This window comes from Nicotiana tomentosiformis, chromosome 1, assembly GCF_000390325.3.
Source record: "Nicotiana tomentosiformis chromosome 1, ASM39032v3, whole genome shotgun sequence".
Classification (NCBI taxonomy): domain Eukaryota; kingdom Viridiplantae; phylum Streptophyta; class Magnoliopsida; order Solanales; family Solanaceae; genus Nicotiana; species Nicotiana tomentosiformis.
Genome location: NC_090812.1, coordinates 49,831,773 through 49,850,525, shown reverse-complemented (window position 1 = coordinate 49,850,525; position 18,753 = coordinate 49,831,773). Strand labels below are relative to the sequence as shown.

At 34.3% G+C, this 18,753-nt stretch overlaps 1 long non-coding RNA gene across 1 annotated transcript; it reads right to left on the bottom strand.

Moving 5' to 3' along the window:
• Positions 1-9,464: 9,464 nt before the first annotated feature.
• On the bottom strand, positions 9,465-14,999 carry LOC138896884 (uncharacterized). The gene is made up of 2 exons (XR_011410400.1): positions 14,456-14,999; positions 9,465-14,230 (listed from the first exon to the last, which is right to left on the bottom strand). It is a non-coding gene; the product is annotated as an uncharacterized lncRNA (long non-coding RNA).
• Between the last annotated feature and the right edge of the window lie 3,754 nt (positions 15,000-18,753).

The following is an 18,753-nucleotide window of genomic DNA, read 5'->3' as shown; positions in this document are numbered from 1 at the left end:
TACCCAACTGTCATATCAAAGTGTAAGATAAACTTAGATGACACTACTAATGAAGAAGATAAATAAATAGTTCAATGATAATAAACATTCAGACAGTTAACAATGTAGTTGTTTCGTCCACAACAAAGAGAACTACCACACAAAATTGACAAATAACTGATTTTTGAACCAAATGACCCCTAATTCCTTTTGTTCCTTCAAATTTACCCTTATCACTCCAATAAGTAGAGTGTTACTTAAGTAAGACGTGTAAGATATATAGAGGGTAATATAGACAAATGCTATAAATATAAATATTTTTATAATGGCCGTTTTGACAAGAGGGGTTGCCCTAGTGGTGAGCACCCTCCACTTCCAACCAAGAGGTTGTGAGTTCGAATCACCCCAAGAGCAAGGTGGAGAGTTCTTGGAGGGAGGGAGTCGAGGGTCTATCGGAAACAGCCTCTCTACCCCAGGGTAGGGGTAAGGTCTGCGTACACACTACACTCCCCAGACCCCACTAGTGGGATTATACTGGGTTGTTGTTGTTGTTGTTTGTTGTTTATAATGGCCGTGAAAACAAATACTAACAAACAGATAATGTTGATCGAATATGGTATGTCATAGAGTTCACACCCCGTATATAAAAAGTTTAAGCAAAAAAAACATTTTATAACAAGAATCTTGTAAATCTTTAAAATTGATGTAAGCGCTAGACTTAAACTAGATAACTTGAATAATTAGTTGAAAAACAGACATCTTTCGCACCCTATCCTACATTCAAAATGCTTTCTATTCAAATATTATTGCTGTCTAGAACAAAATAGGATCCAAGTCACAAAATACACTATAGGCATTTGCATAGATACCCAGAAGTCTCGGAAATAAAGCAAAGCTATTTTCTCTGGCACGTATGACTTTCTTATAAAAATTTAAAAGTTAAAGAGTTCTCTAGATTGTCTTAAACACAATACAAACTCGGAAAATTTGTTAATACCAATTAGCAAAAGAGTTGACCTTTAAATATTGATCTATATCCAAAGCTCCCAAGGACCAAATTAAGCTTTACTAGTTGAAAGACAAAACTTTACAGTTTGGTTAAGAGACAGGGCTTTTATTTATGGGATTTCAAATGTTTGGAGTGTCCTTTTTTGTGTTTTGTTCCAAAGTCAGCAAAAGAAAACTAAATAGACAGACCAACAGAGATAAGACCTGAGACCAGAGACATTTAGAATCTGTATTAAGGAATAGTACTTTTCACAATACAAAAGATTACTGTTACAAAAGAATACTGCTCACAAAAAGGAGAAGAGGAAAATATTCTTACTTGGTACTGAACTTCCATGGAAATGGAGCTTGGTGTTTGGAGCGTTTACAGAGAGAGAGAGAGAGGAAGAAATATAGATGCAGACTGCTGCTCTGTTAGTGTCAGTAGAGTTCTTTCTATTTGCACCCCTAAAGTATACATCATTTTCCGATTTGCACTTTATTTTTTATTTTCTTGCAATTTGACCCCTAATCTTTTCATTTCATTACAAAATAATTAAAATACCTCTTTATTTATTCTCATATGAAGGAGAAAATTGGAATACTAAAATTATGTAGTTTAGAATCCTAATGTCTGGGGAAAAAAGTGAGATTTGAGAGGAAATATTGCCTTCTCTTTTCAAAATCTCTTTGTACGACAAAAACAGTTTGAGAAGATTGTGAAATATAAGTATGTCGATGGTTCGGTTCGGTCGGTTATTTTATAAAATTTATATCATACTAATTTTTCTGTTATTCTATTATGTATAACCAAAATTAGACTTTGCGAAACTGTCAATCATGTCGATTTCTCTTCGGTATCGGTACGGTTCGGTTAATTTTCGGTAATTATTTTTGAAATGTCATGTAAAAGTCACTAGTAGAATGCAATTACATACGTACTTTTATAGAACTTAGCAAAACTGTCTCGACATTTTTACAGTTTAAAAGGTGATGAATTAAGAAAACATGAAAGATGGATTGAGTATAGATCCATCAACTATTCTACAACAACGTAAAAGAAATTAAACAAATACAATGAAAATATAAATCACGCGAGTGTAAAGATATTAACCAAGTTGGGACTCAAGAATAAAGTCTATAGAAGATTAAATATTCAAAAAGATAAATCTAAATCATACGAAATGAAACATATTCAATACATTATAATTTGTTACTCATAATCGCTACAATACCTTGTGTCTTGCTAGTGAACACGTTGAAAATAATTTAGTTTCAATAGGAGTAACATAATAGGTTTGGGAATTAAGATTTTGAGTTTAATTACTTGTTGGCTTGTAATTGTTTAATAATTCCAAGGCCCAGGAAAAAAATTAATGCTTTATTGTTTTAAACTTAATATATAAATATATTTTTCACATTGTAAATTTATTCGGTACGGTTCGATATTTTTTAGGTTTATTTTCATAAAATAAAAAACCTACCCTAATTATCGTTACAATTATAGATTTATATAAAAACCTACGATTTTATTAAAAGAAACCTAAAAATCGATTCGGTACGGTATGATCGGTTTAATCGATTTTTAAATATCCATTGACACCCCTAATGAAATATAAGAAAATTAATGTGAAGATGCACATTAATAATTTAATAGGATTAAACCAGCAAGATTCTGTGGAGGAAATTGGCCTTCATGGCCATTTACAATATTAAAATTAAAAACAATATCATTTTAGATTACTTATGTGTAAAAAGTAAATCTTCCATGTGTAAAAAAAGAGAATCATAAAATTAAAAATACGTTTGTAAAGATTGATTTCACTTCTTAAATGAAAATTCTCATGGCCTGTACCGATACCGAAAATTACAATACGTATGTCATGACAATCAATCTTTATTAATTTGCCCTACTTTATTACAATACCGAAGTATAAATGACAATATATGAAAATTCTCATAGCCTCTTAACTTTGCCCTACTTTTTATTAGTTTTGTTCTAATTTTGTCATATGTCCTTTTCTTAAAGCGCCACTTGATTTAACTATTTTTTCTTTGTTAAAAATAAGAACTTGTTATTTAAAATTTGATTCATTTTTTTATTGGGTGTGTTAAATGAGTATTCTTATAAGTTGAGTGACCATCCAAAAAATTACCTCCAAAATTCGTCAAGAAAATATAATAACTTTGTTGCAATTATAAAGCCACCTCTCCAATCATACAATTGGAAAGTCCAAAACTTCCCAGAAAATTGGAATTTTCACTAGCGAGTGTGTTCCGGTTTTTTCTAGCTATCCTTTTTCCTTTTAAAGGAAATCAAGAAGCATAGAAAAGATGGTTAATCACAGGATTCAAATTGGTGGAATTACTTTGGTTATGCAAAGGTTCCAAATACTGTCAGTAACATTATTTATTACTCCGTTGAATTTATTATCTCAAGAACTCTTTAACTCTTTACTCTGTTGAATTTATTATCTCCTATATGTTTGGTTGCAATCAATTTCATGAAAGTCCTTCTTTTGTCGTTCAATACACTATATCAACACATACAGCTCTTGGCACTTTCGCGATAACTCTTTCAAGGAGGTCAGATCTTCATTTTTTTGCATCGATATCTTATTTTACCATTTTGGTTCAAATATCTCTGCGCCCACTTTTGCTTTTCTCAGTCCATCTCTGCCCCGAAGACTTCTATGTTCATATTTCTACCTTTTCTTCCTCTCTTCTTTATTTTAGCTAGCATTTGGATATATATTTAATTGAAATTTAGAAAGAAAAAAAAATTAAATTCCTGTTAAAAAATAATTTTTGAAAATTAAAATTGTATTTGAACATACATTTTACTTGAAAAAGGTTAAAAGTTTTATGAGTGGAAGAAACAAAAATCACCCAAAAACTAAACCAAATAAATTTTTGAAACTTGAAAATTTTTCTTCCAAGTTTTTTCAAAAACTGATCAAGTTTCGCGAACAAACAATATTTTCATTTTTTTTGAAAAAGTAGCCAAAATCTATGTTCTAACGGGAACTTAATATAATTCTTATTTGATCACCTAACTAACGTTTGGACATAGATTTGATTAAAACTTGAATAAAAGAGTTATTGAAATTGTATCGAAGAATAGTTTTTGGAAGTTGTTGTGTTTCAACATGCATTTTATTTGAAAAACAAGTTGAAATTTTGTAAGTAGATGAAACTTTTTTACCCAGAACTTGGCCCAAAACAGTTTTGAAACTTGAAAATTTTTCTTCATTTTTTTTTTCAAAAACTAAACAAATTCCATGAACAAACAACACTTTTAAATTTTTTTTTCTTTTTAAAAAAAAGTAAAAAAAATCAATGTCTAAACGGGAGCTTAGAATTCACGTTCAGTTAATAAATAATCTCTTGTTTTATCACTTATTAGAATTTGCTAATAATTAACTATTATTTGATGGTCAGTTAGGATTCACGTCTAGTTAAAAAATTAATCTTATGTGATCACTTAGGATTTGCGTCTAATTAATAGCTAGAATGTTATTGGACCGCTGAGATAATTGCAATTAGTTAAGGAGTAATTGATATCTATTTGAAAATTTTAAGATTTTGTGGCATCTAGTTAAAGGCAAAGACTAGGATTTTAAAATCACAATCTGCGTCTAATGTACATCAATTAAGAATTCGAGTCTAAGAAATTGGGTTTACCATTTGAGACATAATTCATTCCTTTATATTATAATTTTTTAAAAAATTAGAATTTACCATTTGAGACATTTCATTCAGCAATAGTCATACGATGAAGTGCATAGTCTATTATAGTGATAACAATTTTAAGACAACTACTCATATCTTTTGAATAAACGACAACATTATTCAAGACAAAAGTTTCTAAAATCTATATTTTGCCAATGTGTATTAGATAGCGATGACTTCTATTCTATTAGTAGTTAAATATTTTAATACTTTTTCACTCTCCAATTAAAATAAAATCAAATGGTGCAAGCAGAGTAAGTGAATTAACCCAACAAATAATATCAGTATCAAATATCAATGAATTTCTCCTCATGTTATAGCCATGAAGAGCTAAGATAGAGCCTAAGAGAGAGGGGATGTAATGGGTTTAGAGTCTTCGCCAATAGTTGGAGAGCTACACATAAGAAGAAACTCGTGGATTTCAATATAATAACCATAAAATATTTAGATGATTAGGTGGTGTAAAGTGAAATTTCAGATAAGACATGAGTCATCTAACAACTTGTTTGGATGGTTGTTAAGCATTGTATTTGTATTGTTATCCTAAAACAATGTTTGTTTTGATTGTTCATATAAAATTGATTGTATCGTATTGTTAAATCTATTGTTCGGAAACAACCAGAAGCCCCATTTTATGAAACAACCAATTTGGTGTGGTGGATCATTTTCTATTTTTTTTTCTGTCACACCTCCTTTTTTCCGAGCGGGGATAGGGAAGTTTTTTCAATTTAAGTGACATTGTTCGAAATGGGATTATTTATTCATTCAGAGTCGCCACTTGGAATAATTTATGGTGTCCCAAGTCACCGGTTTATTTTAAATCCCAAATCGAGGAAATTTGACTCTATTTATAGTCCGCGAACACAGAAAAATCGGGTAAGGAATTCTGTTAACCCAAGAGAAGGTGTGAGGAATTTTCGAGTTCCGTAATTTTAGCACGGTCGCTCAACTATTAATAATTGGCCTAATTATCTGATTTATTACATATTTAAAATCTATTGCGCTTTTTAGCTTTCTGACCGCTTTTAATATTTATGAAATTTATTTGAAACAAGTCACGATATCGTACACTTGTCGTTTTGACACACGTTGTAAACCGCGCCACATGAAATGCACCCGCGATTTACGACATGCTTGATTTTTATTATTATTTGAAGTTATGGTCGAGTCATGTGAAACACACACTCGAATGAGGATTTACGCATCATGACCATGCCACGGGAACCGTACCCATAATCACGATGATTTATTAATCGCGCCTAAAGCAAGCTACGAATATTTATAAGTTATTCTTTCTAAGTTTGAGATTATTGTGAAGCATGCTTTATAGAAGTTGAAATTGTGGGAGCAAAAGGAATTTATCTTCTACGGATACATTTGTAATGCAAGATTGTTCATTTGGCTCATCACATTCTTTCAACTGACCCATCGATATAATTTGACAAAACCAAACTTCGCTTTCCCAAATAACCTAACTACTCAAAACTATTAATTTAAAGTAAAAGAAAACTAAAATCATATTAAAATTTCATTTTATACTACTCAGAGGACGTTTGATCAAGCTAAATTATTCAGGCATTTAAGAAATAAATTGAGTATTCAAATTTCTAACAAAAACTCCAAAACTTGATAGGAAAAGATAGCCGTACTTAAATTGGAATTCAGTTACACTTATCAAGATAAACATATTCACATTAAGAGCAAAATCAATCTGACAAACTAGGTCCAAATCCCATTATCAAATCATTACCACAGATCAAAGAATAAAACAATTAATATCAATATATATATATATATATATATATATATATTAATAAACTAATCAAGTCAACAAAATAAATGCATACTATCAAAAAAAAAAAACAAAAAAAAAAAAAACAAAGCATTCACCAAGCTGATATAACGAGATGAGATAAAATGAATAAAGGGTGGACCTTAAATAGCTGCAAACTTTCTTCAATATTCGAATCAATACAAAGCCTCCAACAAGATTGTATAGTAACAGCTAAATAGAACAACCCACCAAAGAGAAAAATCACAAGGACCTTCGACCAGATCTCTAACGAAATCCACTCGCCGGACGACGGAAAACTCAAACCCACCTCGTACTCGACTGACGGACAAACCTCATCCCTCACGGACCTCGTACCTCAACCAGGTCTTGACAGTGATTTTTTTTTGGGAGGTGTTTCTGCTGATTTTCAGTGGTTAAGGTGGGGGTTTGAGCTCCTTTTTTTGGGGTGGTTTAGCTGGGTTTATGGGTACTGTTAATTCTTTTTTTTTTTTTTTTGCAGCAGCTTTAGGTTGCGTTTTTGGCAGGAAGATGAGGAGTGAGCTGGGGGGTTTTCTCTTTTTTTCCCTTTTTTTCGTTTTTCTTTTTGTGTCTCTTGGGTGGTGTTGAAGTGTTGGGATTAATTGGCAGCCAAACAAATGAGTGTGTGTGTATTTATCTTTTGGTAGATTAATTGGCAGCCAAGCAAATGAGTGTGTGTATTTATCTTTAGGTAGGAAGAAGGGCTTAGGGTTAAGGGATTGGGCTTGGATTTAGGAAATTGGGTTGGGTCCATGTCTTGTTGGGTTTTAATTTTGGGCTAAGAAGACTAAAATAATATAACGTATTTATATAAATCACTCTTAATAAACTACTAAAGTAAAATTAAATATTAAAAGTAAAACTATATTTTTATATTTTTAAATGTTATAATAAAGTAAAAATAGAGAAAATAGGTTAAAGTCATGGTAAAATTAAAATACTATAAACATAAATATACTAACTGACCTTAAACTAAAAATAAAAATATTTTTGAGCTTTTAAATTGTAATTTGAAGTAAAAATTGATTGAAACTCTATAAAAATTAAAGTTAAGTTAAATAAATATTTTAAACACTAAAATAGCTCAAAAACGTGCCGGATCAAAAATTACGTGCTTACAGCTGCCCCTCTTTGCTTGGAAACACGAAGAGTTTTCGGGGCAAAGAAACAAGTAAGCAACGTAATTGATTTCTGACCCGACACTTATTCAAAAGAAAAGAGAGATGGATAGAAGATTGTGATCGAACCCTGGTATCTGAGCTGCCTACATATCATTGGCTTTAAAGGAATCAGGTCACGTGTAGTTCAGAGGTGAATGAAGTAATGGAGTGTGTGGAGAGGATGACAGAGTCGAGTGAGATACCGTTCCGTCGAGGTTCCGGTCCGCGGTCCTGTTATTACATCAAAAATCAAAAAATAAAAAAGACTAACTAAGCCTGTCAGCTATGAGTTACAAGATTCCTATCTATAAGTCTTCTGAAGCTTGATCTTGAGGCTTGAATGGTTCTTCATACAGACTTTTGATTTGAACCTTGCTGCTTGCTAACTGCAGGTGCTGATTCATTCTTCTACAGCTTCTTCGGATCAAGACCGGACATGCAGTGCTCGTGTATTCAGCCATGTCTTGAGCAGTTCATGTCTTTCATCGGCTTATGCATTTTGGATTCACTTCTCTTTTTTCTTTTTCTTTTTTTTCTTCTTTTATTCTGGATTGAGACTTCTTCATTTGGTCATCTCAGACTGTCAGCTCGCATTCTTGAGGTGAGCTTCTGCTACTTCTAACTTGAATTGAATTCTTAAATGACTTCCCTCGTTCTCCAGGTGGGCGCCTGATGACTTAAAACTCGAAATAAATTCCCTCATTCTCCAGGTGGGCGCCTGCTGACTTAAAAACTTGAAATAAATTTCCTCATTCTCCAGGTGGGCGCCTGATGTTGACTTAAAACTTGAAATGAATTCCCTCGTTCTCCAGGTGGGCGCTTGATGTTGACTTAAAACTTGAAATGAATTCCCTCATTTTCCAGGTGGGCGCATCATGACTTAAAACTTGAAATAAATTCCCTCATTTTCCAGGTAGGTGCCTGATGACTTAAAACTTGAAATAAATTTCCTCGTTCTCCAGGTGGGCGCCTGATGACTTAAAACTTGAATGAATTCCCTCGTTTTCCAGGTGGGCGCCTGATGAATTAAAACTTGAAATTAATTCCCTCGTTCTCCAGGTGGGCGCCTGTGTTAACTTAAAACTGAAATGAATTCCCTCGTTCTCCAGGTGGGCGCCTGATGTTGACTTAAAACTTGAAATAAATTCCCTTATTTTCTAGGTAGGTGCCTCATGACTTAAAACTTGAAATAAATTCCCTCGTTCTCCAGGTGGGCGTCTGATGACTTAAAACTTGAATGAATTCCCTCGTTTTTCAGGTGAGCGCCTGATGACTTAAAACTTGAAATTAATTCCCTCGTTCTCCAGGTGGGCGCCTGTGTTGACTTAAAACTGAAATGAATTCCCTCGTTCTCCAGGTGGGCGCCTGATACTACAACAAAACGGAAACAACAAAAGAAACTTTTTCTGCCCGAGTTTACACTAGGAAGATTTGTGAGTTATTAGCAGAACTATAAATTACCTATGCTATTGATGAAAGATGCAATGATGAGAGTAAAATTAAAGACTCGACTAGGATGTGCGTCTCCTAAAGAAATAAAAATCTGAAAAACTCAAACTAGGAAGTGCGTCTCCTAAATTTGAGATTGAGCTTGCGAAAAACTATAAACTAAACTTGACTAAACTAAAAACTGACCCTATTTTCCAGGCGGGACTCCTGATTTCAAGAAAACTAAAGATTGATAACTTAAGAAAACTAAAAATTGACCTTTGTTTTTTCTTTCTTTCTTTTTTTTCAGACTTCCCCTTTTTTTAAAAAACTTATTATCCTAGGAGAAAATTCATTAGACTATGTCTTTTTTTTGTTTTTGGTATTTTAGGAGAAAAATTCATCAGACTAAGATTTCTATCCTAGGAGAAAGTTCATCAGACTAGGTTTTCTATCTTAGGAGAAAGATTCATCAGACTAAGACGTTAATCCTAGGAGAAAATTCATCAGACTAGGTCTTTTATCTTAGGAGAATGATTCATCAGACTAAGACTTCGATCCTAGGAGAAAGTTCATCAGACTAGGTCTTTTTGTTATCTTAGGAGAAAGATTCATCAGACTAAGATTTCGATCCTAGGAGAAAGTTCATCAGACTAGGTCCTTTTTTTGTTATCTTAGGAGAAGGATTCATCAGACTAAGATATTTTTATCCTAGGAGAAAGTTCATCAGACTAGGTTTTCTTATTGTTATCTTAGGAGAAAGATTCATCAGACTAAGATATTTTTATCTTAGGAGAAAATTCATCAGACTAGGTTTTCTATCTTAGGAGAAAGATTCATCAGACTAAGATTTTGATCCCAGGAGAAAGTTCATCAGACTAGGTCCTTTTTTTGTTATCTTAGGAGAAAGATTCATCAGACTAAGACGTTTATCCTAGGAGAAAATTTATCAGACTAGGTTTTCTATCTTAGGAGAATGATTCATCAGACTAAGATTTCGATCCTAGGAGAAAGTTCATCAGACTAGGCCTTCTATCTTAGGAGAATGATTCATCAGACTAAGACTTCGATCCTAGGAGAAAGTTCATCAGACTAGGTCCTTTTTTTGTTATCTTAGGAGAAAGATTCATCAGACTAAGACGTTTATCCTAGGAGAAAATTCATCAGACTAGGTTTTCTATCTTAGGAGAAAAATTCATCAGACTAAGATTTTTATTAGGAGAAAATCCATCAGACTAGGACTTTTTATCCTAGGAGGAAAAATGTGAAGAGCAATGGCAATATCCTATGCACACTAGCAAGACAAATAAAGGCAAAGATTTGAGAAACTTCCCTTTGTCGGCTCTTCTCTTCTCTTTTTTTTCTTTTGAACCACTTTCCTTGCACTGATTTGTTCCTATTTCAAACAAAAAAATTTTTGTCAGTTTTAAAAGTGGTGGTCGGTTTGTGGCCTTGAGTCTTGGGCAATTTGGCTTTTGCTCAATCAGCTTGAGTCAGTTTCAAGAGACTTTTTGCTCTGCATCAATCTTGATCGTTTCACACCCAATACCATTTGTATTTGTGGCTCAATCAGCCTTATCCCAACTGAAGATCTTTGCTTAGGTGACATTTTCTATGTCTTGAATGCCTTTCTGCTTTTTGAGCAATTTGTCTGTCAGAGAGAATCACAACTGGTAAGTGTCTTTTGCACAATGTGCCACTTCATAGTCCTTATTCGGTACTACAGAGAATCTCTGATTAATCTTAAGGTTATCTTTGCTTGCTTTACCCGAATAGGTTGACAAAAGTGTTTTGGGGGGGAAGCCTTTGCATGAATCCTCAATGCATGTTGACTGTAAAACTTGAGTGTGCTGGCCATTTGTACAACTGAAAAGCTGGTAGCAGATTTTGAAATCTTTTCTTGCTTGTTTTGACAAGGACTGACTCAGAGCGAATGACACAATGATGCGAAGAAACAATATTAACAAGAAATACCCTTGTCGGGAAGGAAAGGAGGAAGTTTTTTTTTTTTTTTGGGGGGGCAGCTAGCCCTTATGATCATGACATGCATTTTGGACTTAGCGGCCTGATCTTTCAAACTGTTCAAATCTTTCCCTTTACCATTCCTATGACATTTGAAGTCGGGCTTGTTTGTGTCAATTCTTTGCATCAGCTTCATGACTCACTTTCGACTAGTGGTGCCCCGAGGGGTTTTCACCAACAAGTCTCTCTCATTTATTCATCTCTGCCTACCGTCGTCTTACAGTGCCCGTGAGGGTTTTCACTAGTAAGACTCTCTCATTTTTTCTTCTTTATTTTTCTTTGTGTGAGTAACTCGACAGTGTTCTATGTCATGTGACAACTGCTGCTCTTTGCATGCGTTTCTTGGCATTCTTGAAGGCATATCGGGAGGTCTTTATTTGGAAGGTTTTTGGATAGGGTTGGAAAGATGGGTCGACATGGAGGCTCTAAGTAGACTCAATACGTTGTACACTTTACAACTCTTGGAATCGACTCTTTCAAAAGTGAAATAAAAGTTTTGCCCCGGTTTCCGATATTGGGGATTTTTGTATTTTTTTTCTTTCTTTTTTTTTTTTGAATTCTTATTTGGTTGGACCGAACCGTGTAAGGCTGCCTACGTATCCCTTTTTTAAAGGAATCAGGTCTAACGTAGTTCAAACATCTAACCTAACATCTTCTTCTTCTTTTTTGTCTCTATCTTTTTTTCCATTTCTCTTTTTTTTTCTCTTTTTTTTTTTTTTCAAAACAAGCTGCCCCAACTTTTATTTTCTGGGGGCATGAGCTTTTTTACTGTTCTTTTCTTCTTCTATTTTTTTTGTTTTTGCTTGTACTTTCTAAGAGTTGCCCCAGTAGTTTGTATTCTTTGGGCATGGACTTTTTTTCATTTTTTTTTTTGGACTTTTAACTCTAAACTTAATTCCAAAAGAGGGTGGTCGAAGAAATTAACACAGGCTCAAAAGGGGTAACAAAGGGTATAAAGTGTTTAGGTAGCACAAAAGGGCCTCCCAGCCTCGAGAACGCCAAACATATTATCTTTTGCGGTCACAACATTGATGACCATGTTTGTCTTATTGGTTTGTCGTGGTCGAAAGACACTTTCCATCCCTTAATGTCAAACTTTCCAACAAACTTCAATTGATTCTTTCTCAAACCCGATCTTTACAATGATTTGAAGGTAAAACTTACTCGAGCTTAATTCCAAAGTGTTTCGACTCTTTGTTCATCCTAAAAAATATCTTCTTCTTTTTTTCGGTTATCCGATTCAAGATTAAATCAATTTTTTAAGATCTGGCCCAAAGTTCCGCATGCATGTCATTTCACTAGAACTAGCGACGAAAGAACTAAGCATAGAATGAAACAAAGACAAACTGTATTTCATTGAATAACGGATAGAAGGATTTGACAATAAGACAAACAAACTGAAATCCGAGTTACGACCCTAAAATAACCCGGCTAATAAAAATAGCAACAAAACGAACAGACAAGACTCACACAAACAAAATAAAGGGATAGAAGGGTTTGACTCAATAAAACAAATAAAATCTGGATCACACCCTAGAATAACCCAGATAATAGAAAAAATATCAAAACAAGCTACCAAGATTCCTTCCTAGTGAGGAGGGAATGACTTTTCAATTGCTAAGCTTGACATTTAGCCACAAATTTGCTCATCAGAATCACCATGGCCTTCTCCAATTTCAGTCGGCAAGTTCTCGAGAGGATTCTCATACTCCATGTCACTACACATCATCCCCACAAAGTGTGCATCATCATGTGCATGTAAAGGATTCTGCGTAATATTCTGGGTGTCATTATCTTGGATCACAATCAGTTTTTCCTGGATCATCCTTTCTATTTCTCTTTTCAAATCCCGACAACTTTCAACATTGTGCCTCTGGGCATTGGAATGGTATTCACACCTTTTAGAAGGGTCAAAATTTCTTGCATGTGGGTCCACATGATTTGGAGGAATAGGTGCAATCATGTCATAATGCTTTAATTTCTCAAACACACTTGCGTAGGACTCTCCTATTGGTGTAAAATTATCTTTCAACCTTTGTTCCCCTCTATACCCCTGGCTTGGTTGTGGGTTATAGGGCACTTAAAAATTTTGTGGAGGCTGGTGGAGATTTTGCGGGGCTGGTGCTCGCCTTCTGGGGTGTCTTGGTGGCTGGACAACATACTGAAATGGAGCAATAGAGTATTGTGGGTTCTGAGGTGGATAGTAGTGCTCAGTGGAATCATCGGAAACCTGATGAGGCTGCTCATACCTTCGAGATGTTCTCCTAGGACTTCTTCTCGACCTTATTGTCATCATGGTTTCTTCATCCTTCTCATTCATGTCACTAAAATTATCAGATTCAATCTTTACAGCCTGAGTTGCATCTTTGAGAACTGCTTGACTTATAATTTTGCCTGTCTTAAGGCCATTCTCAACTATTTCCCCAATTTTGATTGCTTCCGAGAAGGATTTGCCCACTGCAAACATCATGTTTTGAAAATAATCTGGCTCTTGAGCCTGAAGGAAGACAGTGATTAGCTCGTGGTCATCCATGGGTGGCTTAACTCTAGCCGCTTGCTCCCTCCATTTAATGGCATATTCCCTAAAACTTTCAGTTGGTTTCTTCTTCAGGTTTGAAAGGGAATTGCGGTCTGGGGCGATATCGATGTTATATTGGAACTGTTTGACAAAGGCCTGGGCCATGTCATCTCAGACATGCCAGTGAGAGGTTTCTTGATCCATAAACCATTCAGAGGCTACCCCTGTCAGGCTTTCCCCAAAATAAGCCATTACTAGTTCTTCTTTTCCCTCCACACCTCTTAGTTGATTGCAATACCTTTTCATGTGGGCTATGGGGTCTCCGTGTCCATCATACTTTTCGAATTTGGGAGTCTTGAAACCAAGTGGCAAATAAACACCGGGGAACATACATAAATCCTTGAAGGCAATACTCTTCTGACCTGTCGACCCTTGTATGTTTTTCAACTTTTGTTCTAAGTTTTTCACTCTTTGGGTCATTTCTTCTTGTGCCATCTTTCGGGTAGGCTTCTCAATCTTTGAAGGAAGATCAAATCGGTACTAGTGATACTCAGGAGAATGGTATTGTTCTTGATGGGTAGCAAATTGTGACTCATGACTTTTCTTTTGTACCACTGTTGGTTGTGGGATAGTGAAAACGGGCATAACAGCAGTGATTGTCTGACTGGTTGTCCATGGCACACTTTGGGAGCGCGCAACAGAAGTTCCAGTTGTATTCGTGCAGTTGGGATAAAGACTGAACCCAAATGAATAGGATCGATCAGACAATGAGACATGAGCGGTAGTAGTCGAGATGAGTGTGAATTTTGGGAAAACATAAGAAAAGGGTGGTCCTTGACCATTGGCCGATGCTTGGCACAGTTCAGTCATTTGTTGTTTCAGTATTCTATTTTCCTCAACCATAGTAGACTCTTGTTGAACCCTCTGACCCTGAGTCTCTTAACCACTCGTAACAGCTTCAATGTCAATTGTCAATGACATTTTGCTTTGGATCTTGTGTTGATAGCTTGCCACAAACCGACCACCTCAAACTTATCTTCTAAGATTCAAAATAAAATACACGTTAGAATGGACTCAGTCGGTCCTTATTATCATCATCATTTTTTATTTTTTTATTATTATTTTTTTCATTTTCATTTCATTTTTTATTTTTCATTTTTTTTTTGGTCGATCGAACCTGATGTGGGTTGCCTACGTATCATGTGGGAACATGAATCAGATCGTGCGTAGTTCGGGAAGATCAAGAATAAAGAAAATAAACTAACTATTTTTTTTCTAATTTCCGAAAGAAAGACTTATAAAGAAGAAAGAAAATATTTTTGGATTTCGATTTGTTTTTGTTTTTAAAATTTTTGAAAAGAAAGACTTCTAAAGAAGAAAGAAATTTTTTTTTTTGAATTTTGATTTTTTTTCGGAATTTCGAAAGAAAAACTTCTAAAAAAAAAAAGAAAGAAAATATTTTTGGATTTATGGACTTTTATTTTGAATTTATGAAAGAAATACTTCTAAAGAAAAAAAAGAAAATATTTTTGAATCTTGAATTTTCTTTTCAATTTTCGAAAGAAGAATGAAAATATTTTTGGATTTTGAGAAGGAATTAAAAAGAAAATGTTTTTGTATTTTTAAAAAAAAAATTGGGGTCTAAAAGAATGGCTTTCTAAAGAAGGAAGTAAAGAAAAATATTTTTCGATTTTTTTTGAGAATTGTGGGCCGGAACCGATAAGGTTTGCCTACGTATCTTACTTCCGATGAGAATCAGACCCGCGTAGTTTTGCCAGTTTTGACGGAACAGGGGAAACAATGACTTTTGAAAGTATTGGCTTATTTTCTCTCTTTTGTTTTTCAAAATTTTCGCAGAGTTTCGAAATGTTTCAAATACCTACTTCACTCTTGTTTTTTCTTGATTTTCTTTCCCTATTCTAGAAGCCGGTCAACATACAAGCCGAAGCAAATAAAAATACAAGTAGCACGTAAAATGTATCAGGATGGTCTTTTAATTTTTTGGGTACACCTGTCCTAGACGGACCCAACCCCTGTGTTGAGTCCCCTAAGTCAAATGCACGTGATGCAAGCAAACGTACCTAATAGGGATCCGGCATGAGGCTGTGTTATTCTAAGTTTAAATCTTGGGTGTATTGTTCTAGACCTGGCTTACCCGAGCGGACAACTCGAGCCGGGGGGGCAGCGTACCGGGAATACAGAAACTTCACCGGCTTTGCAACTTGTCCGAACCTCGTTCTAAAATTAGGATATGATACTAACAGAAAAGAAGCCGCGCGAAGCGCACGCTTCCCAAAAAATTTAGAAGACTCAGAGAGAATAGAGGTTTTCGTAACAGTTTATATACAGCTCACAACAATATCAAAGCGGTAAAGAGAGGCAATTAGCACATTAGGCTCAAACAAGTAATATCAGACAATCATGAAAGCCAAGCATAACAGTTATTCTAAACTCGAATTCTGAACCCTGAACCAGAGATTCTGGGTTCGGTCCCCAGCAGAGTTGCCAGAGCTGTCACACCTCCTTTTTTCCGAACGGGGATAGGGGGAGTTTTTCCAATTTAAGTGACATTTTTCGAAATGGGATTATTTATTCATTCAGAGTCGCCACTTGGAATAATTTATGGTGTCCCAAGTCACAAGTTTATTTTAAATCCCAAATCGAGGAAATTTGACTCTATTTATGGTCCGCGAACATAAAAAAACCGGGTAAGGAATTCTGTTAACCCGGGAGAAGGTGAGAGGCATTCCCGAATTTCGTGGTTTTAGCACGGTCGCTCAACTATTAATAATTGGCCTAATTATCTGATTTATTACATATTTAAAATCTATTGCGCTTTTTAGCTTTCTGACCGCTTTTAATATTTATGAAATTTATTTGAAACAAGTCACGATGTCGTACACTTGTCGTTTTGACACACGTCGCAAACCGCGCCACATGAAATGCACCCGCGATTTACGACATGCTTGATTTTTATTATTATTTGAAGTTATGGTCGAGTCATGTGAAACACACACTCGAATGAGGATTTACGCATCATGATCATGCCACGGGAACCGTACCCATAATCACGATGATTTATTAATCGCGCCTAAAGCAAGCTACGAATATTTATAAGTTATTCTTTCTAAGTTTGAGATTATTGTGAGGCATGCTTTATAGAAGTTGAAATTGTGGGAGCAAAGGAATTTATCTTCTACGGATACATTTGTAATGCAAGATTGTTCATTTGGCTCATCACATTCTTTCAACTGACCCATCGATATAATTTGACAAAACCAAACTTCGCTTTCCCAAATAACCTAACTACTGAAACTATTAATTTAAAGTAAAAGAAAACTAAAATCATATTAAAATTCCATTTTATACTACTCAGAGGATGTTTGATCAGGCTAAATTATTCAGGCATTTAAGAAATAAATTGAGTATTTAAATTTCTAACAAAAACTCCAAAACTTGATAGGAAAAGATAGCTGTACTTAAATTAAAATTTAGTTACACTTACCAAGATAAACATATTCACATTAAGAGCAAAATCAATCTGACAAACTAGGTCCAAATCCCATTATCAAATCATTACCACAGATCAAAGAATGAAACAATTAATATATATATATATATATATATATATATATATATATATATATATATATATATATATATATATAAACTAATCAAGTCAACAAAATAAATGCATACTATCACAACAAAAAAAAAAAGCATTCACCAAGCTGATATAACGAGATGAGATAAAATGAATAAAGGGTGGACCTTAAATAGCTGCAAACTTTCTTCAATATTTGAATCAATGCAAAGTCTCCAACAAGATCGTATAGTAACAACTAAATAGAACAACCCACCAAAGAGAAAAATCACAAGGACCTTCGACCAGATCTCTAACGAAATCCACTCGCCGGACGCCGGAAAACTCAAACCCACCTCGTACTCGACTGACGGACAAACCTCATCCCTCACGGACCTCACGGACCTCGTACCTCAACCGGATCTTGACAGTGATTTTTTTTTTTGGTAGGTGTTTCTGCTGATTTTCAGTGGTTAAGGTGGGGGTTTGAGCTCCTTTTTTTTTTTGGGTGGTTTAGCTGGGTTTATGGGTACTGTTAATTCTATTTTTTTATTTTTTTTTTGCAGCAGCTTTAGGCTGCGTTTTTGGCAGGAAGATGAGGAGTGAGCTGGGGGTTTTTCTCTATTCTTCCCTTTTTCTCGTTTTTCTTTTTGTGTCTCGCTTGGGTGGTGTTGAAGTGTTGGGATTAATTGGCAGCCAAACAAATGAGTGTGTGTGTATTTATCTTTTGGTAGATTAATTGGCAGCCAAGCAAATGAGTGTGTGTATTTATCTTTAGGTAGGGAGAAGGGGCTTAGGGTTAAGGGATTGGGCTTGGATTTAGAAAATTGGGTTGGGTCCATGTCTTGTTGGGTTTTAATTTTGGGCTAAGAAGACTAAAATAATATAATGTATTTATATAAATCACTCTTAATAAACTACTAAAGTAAAATTAAATATTAAAAGTAAAACTATATTTTTGTATTTTTAAATGTTATAATAAAGTAAAAATAGAGAAAATAGGCTAAAGTCATGGTAAAATTAAAATACTATAAACATAAATATACTAACTGACCTTAAACTAAAAATAAAAATATTTTTGAGTTTTTAAATTGTAATTTGAAGTAAAAATTGATTGAAACTCTATAAAAATTAAAGTTAAATTAAATAAATATTTTAAACACTAAAATAGCTCAAAAACGTGCCGGATCAAAAATTACGTGCTTACATTTTCCAATTATGCCCTTACTTATTATTCCATAATTCTTTTTTATCCTTTACCTTTTTTTATTTTAACTCTAAATCTCCAACCTATTGACCTACTTTGTCTTCGTCCATCTTTTTCAGAGTTGTTTGCCGTTCTTTTCATCCAAATCTTCGTTCGTTTCTTTGTTTCTTTTCATCATTTTAGATTTTTATTTTGTTGTTAAAGATAGTTAACCTTTTTTCTTCAGGTTTTTACTCTTGTTTTCAAGTTACATAATTGGTGATAAATTAGTAGAAAAAGATTTTCTTAAATATTTTTTATGTGTAAATATTGATAAATTTTATA